The 15,796-nt window shown below is 29.9% G+C and overlaps 1 long non-coding RNA gene and 1 other non-coding gene across 2 annotated transcripts in view; one reads left to right on the forward strand and one right to left on the reverse strand.

Annotated features, from left to right (window-relative positions):
* The window catches only part of LOC100807670 (BTB/POZ domain-containing protein At3g50780), a 4,846-nt gene extending 1,265 nt beyond the window's left edge, over nucleotides 1–3,581 (reverse strand). Inside the window, exons 1-2 of the transcript XR_005887611.1 lie at nucleotides 2,995–3,581; nucleotides 1,681–2,643 (exon numbers count right to left, since the gene is read on the reverse strand). This is a non-coding gene — a transcript (BTB/POZ domain-containing protein At3g50780). The remainder of the gene's footprint in view (nucleotides 1–1,680; nucleotides 2,644–2,994) is intronic.
* Nucleotides 3,582–12,807: 9,226 nt separating this feature from the next.
* LOC121173838 (uncharacterized) lies at nucleotides 12,808–14,154 on the forward strand. The gene is made up of 2 exons (XR_005889352.1): nucleotides 12,808–13,111; nucleotides 13,663–14,154. It is a non-coding gene; the product is annotated as an uncharacterized lncRNA (long non-coding RNA).
* Nucleotides 14,155–15,796: the final 1,642 nt, after the last annotated feature.

The following is a 15,796-nucleotide window of genomic DNA, read 5'->3' on the forward strand; positions in this document are numbered from 1 at the left end:
TATGCGCTGTTTGAATTCTAAGTAGAGAGGGGGGAAAAAGAAACCAAGAAGGAAGTAAAAGAGAACTAGATTAGAAAAAATGTATTATTTGGATTGGTAGAAACAGGAAAGAAATGCAAAACAAAATTCTTTACTTGTTTAGATGAGCAGAAAAGATTAGTAAAAAGAAAGAAATTGTATCAAAATTTTTTTTTTATACAAATTAAGAAAATAAATTTAACCCAAAATACTTAGTTTTACTTCATTCTTTTTATTGCCATAAAATTATTTATTATTTAGGTTATAAAAAAATTCTTTCATGGGGATTTTTTTTTATCCCAAAAATAACTCACCTCCTTCCCATTTTTCCTCTCAAATGAACAGTGAAATTTTGATATTTTTATCCAGAATCTCTGCTCTATTTCCTTTCTCTTTATTAACACTCAAAACAAACAATGTGTTAGTGAAACACATACCACAAATGGGTTCAAGTCAATGTTGACTTTATAAACAGGAAAGAAAATAAGATATAAAATGAAGGATTCTTTGAAGTTTGAAATTGTTTAAGTTATTGACGTAAGCTATCGAAATAGTAAGGAACTGAAATTCACACAATGAAGAACGGTAAACAGTTCAATTGTCATGCAAAAGGATAAAATGGTGATATAACAAGGAGACATTTTAAATGAATGGGCAATAAGTTGCATAAGTAACTACTGTGGTTTTAGGCTTTTAGCCACAACCTTTCATAATCAAACTTTGTAAAGAGAGGACCACAATATTTTTTGACCAACATAAATAATATGATGATTTTGTTGCAATAAAAAGTAATTAACTCGGACATCGACTGATTGTTCTCAAAAAGTAATATGATTATATCATTGTCATTACTACAGCCCTCATTCATGGAACCCCTCCACTATGCAATGCAACTGTTAACCTTCTGAGTCAACTATATTTACATACAAGTATGTATTACAACTTTACAAGCAATCTATGTTTAAATACTTTGACGAGCACATAAGCATATACAGTACTTGTTAATATCTATAACCAAGGTCAGACCAAGGGTAAGTCTTATTTGCTATCAGTTTTTATAAAGCAAAAAGCTACATATGTTGACAAAAAGGCCCAACATATAACTCCTTCTCAATGTTTGTTTTAGGACTCAATCAACGTTGGATCCTGTCTATCATAAAAGCACAATCCATGAAATCCCATGTGGAGTGGAAGCACATCCTCTTTTAAGACCAGAGTTGAAAAGAAGTAATGAAGTCAAAACAATCAAGGCCTCCCAACAAAAATAAACCTACAAATAGGCCTATAAGAAATTATTCTTGAAACAGCTGTAATGCACCAGTTTCCGTTTCGCTACAGTAGCTTCCAATTAATAATCAATGTTCTCGTTTACAGCATCACAAATGAACATTAATAATTTGATTTCTTAACTCGAGGAGTATAATTAATGAGGGGAGTATTAATTCTCTTTATCAGAGATATGAGCATTAAGCACTCAAGCCAACATTGTATTTCAAAAGAAAAAATGAACAGACGCTGAGACACCATAAAGATAATCTCAAAATTACAATACCTATCAGAACAAAAGATTGATAACAACAAAACACATTCCTCCCCAGAAACACATTATAAAACAAATTGAGTAAGCTTAACAGAAGTCAAGGTTGATTAAAAAAAAAACACCAAAGCAAAGCAAAGATAGCAAATTACCTTAAGTATTCGAAGAATGCGGGAAACACTTTGCTTCATTAGCCGCTGCTTCATCTCTTTACAGTACATAAGACCAACAGTTTCAACATATATCTCCACATCCTCGCAGTCACCGATTTGGAGACACGACAAACCCGATTGTTCGGAGAGTTTTTCAGAAAAGAAACCACTCTTCTGGGTCAAAACATCCCTGTGCACACTCAACTTGACACAAAATCCCTGCTTTCCCAACAAAACCACTTTCATATCACAAGTTCCAGGTTCACCAAACTCAATAGCAACCTTCTTTGGCAAAGATTCAATTTTTTGCCTGGGTGCCCTCTCTGCAGCAGCCACAGATGTGGCGGTAGGTGGTGGAGGCCTTTCTGGAGCAGTTGCACATTGTTTTTCATCAGAAAGCACCAATCCTGAAGGGGCAGGTGTAGTAGTTCTTCTCTCACACACTGGCACAGACACAGACACAGGCACAGGCTTTTTCTGAACACTGGTTTTTGGTGGGGGTGGTGAAGAGGGTTTGTGTTTATTGAGAGTATTCTGAGTTTTGAGGCTTTTCTGAAACACCACAGGGGAAGGGCAGCACCAAAACCCTTCTGGGGTGACAGCTATTGGAACATTCTTAATCTTGGTTTGGCCTTGCTCAACCCTTGTGAGCCTAATTTCTGCCATGTATCTACCAAGGGTTTCACACACACAAAACTAATGAGGTAGAACAAGGTATGAGAGCATCACAAGTAGTGAAAAACTGAAAATGATGCAGTGGAAGGGAGAAAAACCAAACAAGCCCCTCGTTTTCCTATGTAACAAACAACCAAATTGGTTGTATTATTGTACTTGGAAGTCAAGTCAAAGGAAAGAAAATCTCTCGCTCGGCAAATTCTGTTCCACTCTTTCCGCAAGTTCAGCTCTCCCCTTGAAAAGAGTGCGTTTCCCTCATAACTAAGAAAACATCAAAACAAGCCAAATAAGCATATCTGCAATCTCTTAACTTGATCTACTTCTTCTCCTCAGAGAAACACTGCAGTGACATAGAGATTGCATGGATCATGAAAAATGCTCTTCGATGTTTTTTTCTCTCTTTATTTTTTTTTTCTCAAAAGACTTGAATCGCAAATCACTATAATTTTCCTTCAGAGAGAGATTAAAGCATTTTAAATTTTAAGAGTATAACCGAAGAGTTCTCAAGCCAAAAGAGAAAAAGTAGAGAGGAAAAGGCCAAAAGCACACATAAAAACGGGTTGTTTCTATTCACACTAGTAACCGAAGCACCGCCAAAAGCATTGAACTTACCAAGACAATTTTTGTCACATGAGAAACCTCTGAAAATCCATGTCTTTATCTTGAGCTAACTTAAACTGAACCCCCAGAGAGTGAAAAAAGTGACAGAACAACAGGAGCCAGCCACAGTGTAAAGCATGAAGGAACCAGAGAACATGTAGTTCTTCTAGCCAAAGAGGACAGTTTAGTGTAGTGCAGTGTAGCATACAGTTGCAACCTCTTTTATTTGTAAAGTAGAGGGAATTAGAATTAGAAACAGAAACACCAGAAAAGAGAAAGAAAAGCAAAAAAGGGAAGAAACTAATGGATGATGATGATGATGGCTCATGAGGTGTGTTTCCATGCTTTTGATGATGATTGTCCTTGTACCTCAGTGGGTCTCAGAATTCGCATCACTTGGTCTTGTTGGACCCCAGAAGAATTTTACACCATTTTGGTGGTATTGTGTAAAAGTGACTGTTTTTGTTTTGGGAAGAAGAGAAAAAAAGAAAGCGAAAAAAAAGCAAATGGCTTGCTTTTTTCATTTGCTTCTCTTGTTTTTCACACTGTTGTGTTGTAATTGTAATAATCACAGACAGAAAAGAACAGAATGCATGCCTAGCGAGGGATTGACCCATTTGGTTACTTTTATAAACTTTTTATCAAGATGACTTCGTTCTAAAATAAATTATTGGTATGAGTATGTTTTCACTCAGAAAAAAGTAAAATAATTATTTTAATCTGTTATTCTATCGTCATGTATTTTTAATAAAAAAAAATTAAGAAAGATTTCACCTAAATCAGCAATTTATAATTTTGATTCAAGAACAACAACCTTATTATGTCCAATCAATGCAGAAGTAATAAATTCATTTTACTGGTTATAGCAACAGTAAATTCATTTTGTTGGTCATCATGTGTGTCTGCTCACAATGAGCCATGTTCTGTCGATACAGAAACAATAATTTTTTCAATAAAAGTGTAATTTTTATTTATTTTTGATATACTGTATGTGATTTTGTATATTTTATTTTTGTTAAATCTTATTAATTATGTATTTGCAAGTTTAACTCTATCTTTTTTAAGAATTATGAATGTGTTGTTACTGCATCATCGACGGGACTTAATGTGTTATAATGAGACAACACATGATAACCAACAAAATATATTTGTTTTTAAGTAATCAGTATTTTAAGGTTGATGTTTTTGGACCAATAATTGTAAATTGATAGTTTAAGTGAAAATCTTTCTCAATTTTTATAATAAAAAAAACGTGACAGTAAAATAATAAGTTAAAATAGTTGTTTTATTTTTTCTCTCAATCAATGGTGCAATTACTAGTACACCCTTTTAGTTAAGGTTCCAGTGTGCCATTTTATGATTTTTAGATTCGGAACATGTTTAGAAATTAGGTGGAAAAAAAATTGAGACAAAAATATTTTTGCAAAAGTATTAGAATCTTTATTTTTGTTTTTTATTTTATTTTTATTTATTAGAATGCATATCACAATATATTTTATCGGGAAACTAAATATGTACTAAAAAAATTTGAGAGTGAGCTTGAATCTTGTTATGTATTGATAACAGAAGCATGATTGCCAGCAATTTAACGAACTAGTAGTATTCATTTGAGGAGTGAAGTGAAGACATTATTTAACAAAAAAATTTCCTGATATATTTTAATTATTGATTCAAATTTAAATATATTATAAATCTCTCAATCTTTATCTTAAATAAAATATTTTTAAAATTATTGTTTAACAGAAACATTTTTAGAAACTACTCTTAATAAAAAAAATACTTAAAGAATGATTGGTCAAGCAGGACAAAACATGTTATTGCATCTGATAGAAAGAATATGCTTCTTAATTTTTCATATTAATTTAATTTAGCAATTAGTTTATTAGACATTAGAAATAAGAAATAAGACTCATAATTTTTTACTATAATTTTTAATAAATTTTAGTTAATAACAGAAGAATATTAAAAAAATATATATTGCGCAGATTGTTGCTGACATTTTTCTCTTGGTATTTTGTTAAATCAAAATTGCACATTTCTCCTTGTTCTTTTGTTTTTGTTTTTGAGTTTATAATGATGAAAGTGGAAGTTAAATATTATCGTATATTGGGGGACCGAAAACGATGGTTGGTGTGTGTACTGTGTAGTCCAAACCAAAAGCAGAATATGCTCTGTTACCTTCATTGTTCTTCAGAGAATTGGATGCGGTGCTTGTTCTTTTGTTGACCCTCTTATGTTCGCTTGCACAACTTTTCTAGTGCAATGAGCCAGTCCATTAGGTTCACACCGTGTGGGGCATCTAAATGTTTATGGCATATGTATGTGATGCCATTTTAATCATATAATGAGAAATATCATACGTAAAATCTCAATACAGACTATATATACATATTTGAAAAACATAGTATAAAACTAAAAATTGTTAGCTTAAATGATTTGACTCCCTTGAGTTTTTAAATTAAGATTTGAGGTTTACTTAATGTTTGACTTAGACATCAAATTATAACTTGAGGTATTACTCTATTTTAAAAATGAGCCGATCTAATAAAAGGAAATTAGTTAAGTGTGGGATAAAAAGCTTCAAATTCTTCTTTGTTAAGAAAAAGAAAAAAAAAGTTATAATTTAAATGTGGTCAAAAGTTTAATTTTTAAATTTGTGTACATGAAATTTTTTTATTAAAAGATATTAATTTCTTAAAATAGATATGAATACCTCGATTTCTTAGTTTTTGGGTGGAGATAAAAAAAAATTGAAAATTATAGTATGTTGAGATAATGAGACTATTATTATATAAATAACGTATGCAAAATATCTAGTCATCCAATACTCCTATGAAATATTTAACTCCCAGAGGCTTAATTTTGTATGTTTGTATGTTTGTATGTCATACACCTAACTAGCACTATTAAATTAATCACTATGCGTTTACTGTCATAAAACCTAACCTAACCCTTTTTCCTTCTTTAATTTTCTTGCATGGAAAACGAATCCTCCCAACCTAAAGTTTGGCATGCATTGATTAATTTGGGTCAAGAAAAATTTAACTGTTGAAAATAAATGAAAAACAAATTATTGAAAACTGTCAACGAATCTGAACATGATAGGTTTATGTAGTACTACTACTATTAGAGCATGGACGCCAGTGGCAATCAAACATTTGATTGAATGATTCAGAAGATAATGAGCGTTGAACGTTCATTCATAATTGCCTATTTTGGGCAACAATTTGGTGCCATTTGACTTGGTCTTCGTAGCCACGCCTAACTTTATATATCTTACCTGCTATATCTTTCGAATCAAGTGTGTTTTAATGATCAGCCTAACTTATCTAATTAATTCAATGAAAGCTTTCAAACACAAATAATTCGAAATTAAAGAGGTTGTCAGCAGGTGCCTTGTTTGGAAAATAAATTGATCGTGAATATAAATATCTAACAAATTATCATATAAATGTCTAAAAATTTGTAATATCTTTCATAAAAGCTAAAATGTTAGCGGAAAATTGCAAATTAAAATTTAATTTATTGATAAAATTAACTACTTATTAAATTAGTCGACAAGTCAAAAATAGCACAAAAGAACAAATTCAATTACTTAAACATAACTTAAAATTTGATAATTATATATATTTATATATTTATCACTTTTCATATTTCAATTTGTTTCAAATCATTTATCATAATACCTGGGAGTAATAACATACTTCCCAATAAGATGTATAAGACCAAATAAATACTTACCTAAGCAATTATTAGGTTTTAAATTTCCGCTGCAACAAAGACCTGTGACCAGCAATGATGCTCATATTTTTATTATTTTCTGAAAGTTGCAATGATGAATGATATTGATGATTACATATGGCTTTTGTCTCTGATAAGGCTTTAATTTTGTCTATAGTAAAAATAACTGCGACTATAATACAGCTATGGTTAGGAAAAGGAGCGTTTGTTGCGATGGCACTTGTATACTCGAAACAAGCGACGGACGTGACCAAATAAATTTATACTGTAACGTGCATGCATGTGTGATCTTGGATCCAAAGTTCCAAACCATTGTAGGGGTCACTATTAAACTTTTTGCTAAAAATTAAGAATATTAAATTGCAGTGTTTGCTTGTTACCATTAATTTGGATTCTTCAAGGGGAAAAGAGATGCTTTGTCATCACTCTCTTTCTCTCATTTTGATAAAGAAATAATCGAGCACAATAATTATTTTTGTCACCTAACATGAAAATATAATTTAATCAAATTTGTTTAATACTTGCTCAAGACGATTTACATCTTTAATTAACTCACTTTTGTGATCACTCTCTTTCTCTCATTTTTATCCATTAACATTTTTTTAATAATTATCAATAATCATATTTAAAACTTTCATTTCATTACTACAAATAATAACTTTAATATTGTTACGTTAAAATCGATTTTTATAAAAATTGATGACATATTCATAAATAACACAAATTTGTTAATATTGATTTTTTAAAAAATAGATATTATTGAAAAAACGTAGAAAAAGTTAAACATCAATTTTTTTCAAAAATTAGTGTTAAGTTACTTCGTCAATATCAGTTCTTAAAAAAAATGTGGGATTTTTTTATAAAAAAAACAATAGTTTTTATCTTTTTTATTACTTAAACTAACAAAAGTAATAAAAAAGTAGGATTGAAAAGGTGTAGGATAGAGTTGAATTTATTTCAGCTTAACTCAAAACTCAATGTAATAAGAAAATTAATTGAAGTCAAACTTCGAGTCAAATTTAATTAATATTTTTTTAACTCAAACTCAAATCAATTTAAGCCACCAAACAACTGAGTTCAAATTGTTCGTTAAAATCACATTAATACCATAAAATATTTTGACTTGTTTTTATACTTAATCATTATATTATATATTTTATTTATTTATTTAGTTATATTATTTCATATAACAATAAACCAATATAAATTAATTAGAAAAATAATTATATGAATTTAATATATATATATATATATATATATATATATATATATATATATATATATATTAAATTCATATGGTCATTATTGATGTGCTGTATATGTGTATTCAGGGGTGAATCAAATGAGTCCTAATTAATTTGCTAGACGGTTAGAAAAGGAGTAAAAGTCCAATTAATGTTTGAGAAAGATTATTTTAGATAAAATTAGTTGAAAAGTTACTTGCAAACTCAAAAGTTAACTTGTTAAAAGTTGGTATTGAAAAGTTAGTTTATTAAATCATAAATGTTCGATAAAATTAATTGTTTAAGTAGTTGAAAAGTATAAAATAACAGAAAAAATAATAAATGTATGATTTATTTTTAAAAATATAATAAGAAAAATAAATAAATAAATATATTAAGGATAAAAATAAAAAAAATATATAAAAAATTATAAGTTAAAACTTAGTGTTTAAAAAATATTACTTAAAATAGTATTTCAAAAAACGTCAAAAATTATTAAAAAAATTATTTATCAACCGTCAAATAAATTTTTTACTAATAAAAAAAATTAAAATATCTTATAAAACATAGCGGAATTCGAACTTCTATAACAATTTGATTCACTTTAATTTTGGGATTGCACATTTATCATAATAACGTTTGATATGAATAAATGCAATTTGCATCAAAGGCAACGACTGATTATGCCACAATACCCTCCAAATTACACTGCCACCTTCTCCTAATTAATCAATTATTGATTTGCTAAAGAATAGTCCATCTCATATCCGAAGCAACTTTAATTTATTGCGGCCCCTTTGATGTAAGATGCCCAAGAAAAGGGATTGATTGAAAATTTCCCTGTAAAACATTTCTTTGTGAAGCTGGTGTTTGCTTTTCGTAATTTCTCATCTCAAAGGCTCAAACAAATATCAATAAGCTCATATTTTAGCCAATGCCGTACATCCAATAATTTATTTAACTTTTGACTTCTCTCCTTTTTAATTTCTTTCAAGCAATTACACATGCCCGGAGGAGTTGCTTTAGTGCAATCATAGAGCTTTGTAATGATTAGTTCTATCTAATTTCCAAACATGAAAGAGGGTAAGAAAAGAGAAAAGAATGATAGAAACATGTTAATTTTTTTCATGAAGAAGGAAAAATCACATCCACATGCTAAGGGTCCTGTTATATTTTTTGGGCAACCAAGTATTGAGATTAGATGTCATCAATATACTGTCCCATGTGTTACTCTAAAGTGTAACCCAACTAATAGCCATTTTTTTTTCTTCTATAGATTGTAGTAAAGAGCACGCACCTAATTAACTAATTATTAATCTCAAAACTTGACTCATTTTGTGTCGTTCAAGACGGACTCACCTGCTCATTAAGAGTTAACGTGAACCACAAAGAACGTAAATCATAACCCTGTTTAAATTAGTGTATATATATATATATATATATATATATATATATATATTAGCTTTAAGTAAAATAATTATTGTATAGAATTTATTTTAAAAATAATTGGGATAAATAATTGTATAATTGGATTTATTGATTTAAATTAATTTTAAAATAATATATTTCATTTAGGTTGTATAAAAAATCACTTTTATTCAATAAATTATCGGAATAAATATGAATGCATCATCTTATAATATTATTTGTTAGAGAATAGAAAAAGATTTTTGTGATAAATTTGTTAATAATTACGAATAAAAAAGGTTCAACTTGACCCTTTTAGAAGAAAAGATGATTATTTAAGATTAAGGTAGAGATAATATAATCAATCCATAGCCTTTTGTTTTTCTATCCAATCATGCACAACGTGAGAGTGAATAAAACAGACCCAAAATTATATTTAGGCCACATTAACTAAATTTTTGGTTCATTGGTCTAGTTATCTTTTTTGAATTATACAAATAATGTAAATGTTTCTTATATTATTATTTAACAGATCGTAATATTTTTTTAAACTATCATAAATAGGGTCCTTGTCTTTTTGGTGGAACCCCGAAGCAGAGTGACTATACTCAATTATAGTCTTTTGTCTTTCGATCTAATCATGTACAACGTGAGTGAATAAAACATAGGCACAAAAGTATATCTAGGCCACATTAAATAAATTTTTTATTCATATACGGTCAAGTTATTTTTTTTAAACGGTAATATTATTATTTAAATAATGTAAATGTTTTTTAAATTATTATTTAATTATCAATGATAATATTTTCTGTAACTAATTAGGATTTCTTGTTCTTTGGTAGAATCTTGATGTATTTCCAATGACTTTGATCATTTGAGCCGATAATGAGACTGATTCTCGGTTTAGAGTTTAATTAGACTAATATGTGTGCATTTATAAACCGTTGGTAAAATAATAGTTGCAGGAAAGGGTAAAATAGGTATCAAAATAGTCAACTTAGGTTTTTAAGGGTAAATTTTGAAAAAAAAAACAAATTAAAAGTCTATTAATTGTTTGGTTATTAACAACATTTTTTTATTTTCACTTATAACATGTCTTTTTTTTATTATTTTAAAAATTGTTTGGAAAAAATTCATTAATTTTATATAATAATTAAAATACATTAAAATAAAAAAATAATATTTTAATAATTAAAATAAAACATTTTTTTTCTCAAAATATTTACCCATTTTGATGATCCATTGTATATTACTTGCAAAAATTATAACATAATTAATGATGGAATTGATGATGAAATTGGAGACGAAGGAAGAATAAGAACATCTCCAAATAAAGGATCTTGCAGGAAGATCTTAGTCTCAAAATCTGATTTTGTTAAAATCCATTATTGAAGTAAGATGTTGGATCTCTAAGTGAAGATTCAATTCATGTAGAAGAATTGATAAGATTTGCAATAATTTTTTTTTAAAAATTGATTTTTTACTCTCTCTCTCTACAACATCTCACGGGAAGCAACAACCATCAATAGAAAAAATAAAAGCTCTTTGAGGAGAAATACACAACAACACCAACACCAACATAGATGTCGTCCTAGCATTGAACAAAATTCAACAACAATTAAAAATGAAAAAAAATAAAAAATAAAAAAGATGTGGAAATGCTTGTCTTTGAACCCATTCGTTCAAGTTGTGGTGGTGTCATCGTCTTCTTCGAGGTTGCAACGATGTTTGGTCAGGTGCATGCAAGGTCATTGTCATCTTCTCCGAGGTTGCGGCGGCGTTTGGTTGGTGTCGATTTGAAGGAAGATCTGGATGAAGGACCATCGGATTTGAGGAAGGAGAGATGGGAGAGGGAGAGGGGGCGTGACACACTATGGGGGAAGAAGGATGAGATCTGAGGAAGGAGAGATGGGTGGGGTGAGAGAAGAAGGGAGAAAAAAAGAAGAAGAGAGGGAGTAAAGGGTGGGGGTGGAGAAGGAAGGAAAAAAAATGATGAGGGAGGAGAGGGGGTGTGGATAGGGAATAGAAAATTTTAAAAAAATGACACTTGGCCGTTTCAATAAACATTGACGCAAATATGGAATAGAAAATTAAAAAAAAATTAATGATTGGCCACTTCAGTGAATGTGGCTTATCAATGATAAGTGTTTCAATGAACATTGACTAGATGTTTCAGTTAACATTGGTTGAATTTTTTAACAGTTTACACAACACAAATTTATTTGTAAAGGATGTGAATAGGATATTTGAATATGAATACCCGGGAAGGTCTAACAACAACGACATCAATTACCTATTATAAATTGGAGAAACACATGGATTCTCATATATGTTGGGTTCTATTGATTGCATGCATTGAGAATGAAAAAATTGTCTAGTTGCATGACAAGACCAATATTGTAGAGGTGATCATCGAAAACCCACAATAATACTTGAAGTCGTTGCGTCATAACACTTGTGGATTTGACATGCATATTTAGGAGTTGCATGTTTAAATAATGAGATTAATGTGTTAAACCAGTCACGCGTGTTTATTGACGTTTTGCATGGTTGAACTCTTCCAATGCAATTTATAATTAATGGAACCCCATATAATATAAAGTATTATCTTGCAGATGACATTTATCCTGATTGGGTTACATTTGTGAAAACCATCCAAATGCTACAAGGAGAGAAAACAAAGTTATTTGTAAAATGTCAAAGGGAAAGAAAGGATGTTGAGAGATCATTTGGTGTGCTCAAATCTTGATTTGTAATTATATGTGGTCCACTACATAATTGACAAACGAGTATAATGAAGAACATAATATTGACATGCATTATATTGTATGATATGATTGGTGAAAACGAACGAGATACATACAATGGTAACATTGATATTGATAACGATCATATTTCTGAAAAAATTTCAAACATTGACGTATCTCATGACATTCATTCTGACTTTATTGCATACATGCAAATAAAACATTATATGCATACAAGAGAAATTCATCAATGAATTTAAGCAGACTTAGTGAAACATATTTTGAAATATTTTGATCACAATAATGATGAAATTTAATTTTTGTTGTTCAATGTTGATGTCTGTATTTTTTTTTTATCAATATTATTTATTATCATAAGTTTAAATTATCTCGATGAATACATATTTTAATTATTAATAAATTTTATCTTTTTGAATTATTATTTTTTGTAATTAAAATTATATAATAAATTATTTTAAAAAAATTGTGAATAAACATTATAATGTGAATTCCTTGTGGCGCCTAAAAAATGATTTAAGAAATCTAAGATTTATTATTAAACTAAAAAATGGAAGACATTTTAAGAATAATAACATTACGGAATCAAAAAAAAAAAAAAAAAATTAAACTGAGATCAGTTGACAAATGACACTATTAAATTATATCTCACAAACCAAATACATGCTTAATGTTAAGATAAAGTCACATCAACACCATTACCTACCAAATCAATGCCATTATCAACCACGTAAGAGAGATTCGTCATTGTTCTAACAAAATCATGTGACTATAAGGTGGGTAAAAACTGCTTTTACAAGTCCAGCAAGAATATTTGATGGGAAAACTTTTCTATTCTTTTATTATTTATGGACTGATACCATATATCACTTTGTACAAGTTAAGCATCATGCCTCATCTCCACAGTCCCCACCAGCAAGTGATGGATCAGCTGAGAGGTGAGGCATAGGGAACCATGGCATACTTAGCTGCAGTGGCTGTCCTTCGTGACAGGTAAGGCTTTCTCAACCATGCAGGGTAGATAGATATGCTTACATTCTATGTTTTTTCAGAGTTGCTGTCTCAAACAAAACAATGACTGGCACTTTGCATGCATGTGACTAGAGAGCTAGCTCCTACAGACGAAACTTTTGTCTCCAAAGTCTATCTGTTTTATCCAAAACACTGTATGCATGTCGGTTAGTAACTATATTAACGGCTTTAGTGTGTGTTTAGATTGGTGGTAAGTAGTGAGTTGAACTAGTTGAACTCACCGTGATTTTTAGAAGTAACATAGTTGTTTTTGTGGTAAACTTACCGTGATTTTGCACTTCTACTATCAAACCAAACACACAATAAGATTATATGGTTGGAAGAGTTTTAATTAATTGGCTTTAATGTCTATATAATAGCTTATAGAATTTGAGAATACAATCAATTAGTTTGTGTGAAATAGTGAAATAAATTAGCTAGGTATGTCAAATTTGTTACTATTTTACGTACTCGTCATTACTTTTCTGAATAACTATATAAGTATCACTTTCTTATATTTATAAAATTTCTAGATTTTGTGCAGTAAATTGTATTCATCCATATTTATTTTTATGCGTGTGGGAAACAAAAAAACAAACGAAAGGAGACTACAACCTAACAAAAGCAACACCAGAAGCATCTGAAAAAAGCATATATGCTTCAAGTATGTTGAACAAGATTCGAAAACTACAAAGGAAAATGAAGTTGAAGAGCCTATATTGCAAGTGAGTCGACACATTGGTTGGCCTCCCTAAACACGTGCTTGAAAGATAAATCACACTGCATGTTCTAAAAGATTTTTATCCTTTATTGAATAATAATGGCTGCATACGGAAGCAGGTGAGTATCTTCAAGTTTGATCAATTGAAGCGCGTTGCCGAGTCACTCTCACAAATCACAGACTTGAACCCAGCCTCCCAATTTGATATTTATTTTTTTAAAATAGGGCAGAGATAAAATTTTCACATCTTCTATAATGATTATGAAATTTATATATATTAATATAAAGTGACTGTAGCTAGTGATATTTACTTGCATTATTTAGGAGTTTGAATCCTAAAATAATCTTTCACTCTACGAAAGACTTTATAACCATCATTCTCAACTTACAAATTGTCTCAAGAATATATGATAATGTCCACTGCACGCTCAGCGCATGTTTGGATAGTAGTTAGAGACTTAGAGTTACCGCAACGTTGATTTTGAGGCAAATCCAATGGACCAACGCAGAATTAGCGGTTTTGATTCGTTCACGAACATAATTCTGAAGGCACTTGAACGTTTTCTCAAACATACTATCAAACATAAATGTAACATACATGTTGGAATGACAAATTGGGCAATTGATGGTTTAAAAATAGCCAATCAAAAGCATACTATCAAACATACATAATTCTGTAAGTACTATAATGCAGTAATTAGTATAATCAAAACAAAAAATAAATAAAAACTTATATATAAATTAATAGAAACACTTAATCGTACTCGTCTTTTGATTGATAAATTTACAAGCAAATTTTAAAAAAGATTAAATATGTTTTTCAGTCTTGAATTCTTTACGATTTCTTATTTTGGTCTCTAAATTTTCTCAGACTAATCAACGTCCTTCATCTTTTTTTTTTCATTATAGGTTTTAGTCTTTTTCATTTATTTTGGTCGTTAAGTGATGATATGGTGTTGGTTTTATTAATATTTTATTTCATTATGTTCAACTAAAAATTATCAGAAATTATTTTCCTGAAGAAAACCCAAACTCAATTTCTATCCACGCCCTTTCCTCAAACCCTGAGCCACCCATTTCCTCCTTCACCCCCAAACCCTTTCTCTCCCAAACCCAAACGCCAACAGTGGTGAGAGGGGCGAAAGGTGCCAGTGCCAAGCGTGAAAAGTAACATGAAGGGTAAGCGAGATTACATATATCGGATTCATCGATTCTTTCCTTTTCCATATTTCAATATTTATGGCATTGAGTTTTGATCGATGGAAAAAAGATCCTTTCTTTAACGTCGACGAAGATTGAAGTTTGAGAGGCTTAAGTTCATCAGTGTGCAGTGTGCGCAATCTTAAAAAAACAAATTGGTTCTGACAATGTTGTTGCTTTGCCTACTAGTGGCAGAGGAGATGAAAAGGAAGTTGTCAAGGAAAACAACAAAAGTGTTTCATCTTACAAGAACGGGGATGAGTGAGATTTTATTTTGGTTTGGGATTTGATCAAACATGAAATGCGGCTTGATTTTGATCTTGGAATAACTTATATCCTTGGTTTTGATTAATTTCTTTTTGTTGGTTTGAATAATAACCTTCTTTAATTAAGATGTGAGTTAGTTGAACGAAATTATTTTTAAAGGTTCTTGTAATTTGTGACAATTATAAGTCACCACAAATTAGTAATCCTTTTAAAATACTTTATCCATGTAATTTCTGATAATTTTTAACCAAAAATAAACATAATCAAATAAAATAATAATAATAAAATCAATCCACATCACCACTTAACAATCAAAATATATGGAAAGGACTAAAATCTATGACTCAAAAAAAAGTTGAAATAACATTGACTGATCATCAAAAAGTTTAGAGACAAAAACTAGAAGTTGCAAAAGGTTAATAGACAAAAAACATATTTAACCCTTAAAAATAAGTAATTTAGCCGACAAAACAAAGGGA

The sequence above is a fragment of the Glycine max genome, chromosome 2 (assembly GCF_000004515.6).
Source record: "Glycine max cultivar Williams 82 chromosome 2, Glycine_max_v4.0, whole genome shotgun sequence".
In the NCBI taxonomy this organism is placed as follows: domain Eukaryota; kingdom Viridiplantae; phylum Streptophyta; class Magnoliopsida; order Fabales; family Fabaceae; genus Glycine; species Glycine max.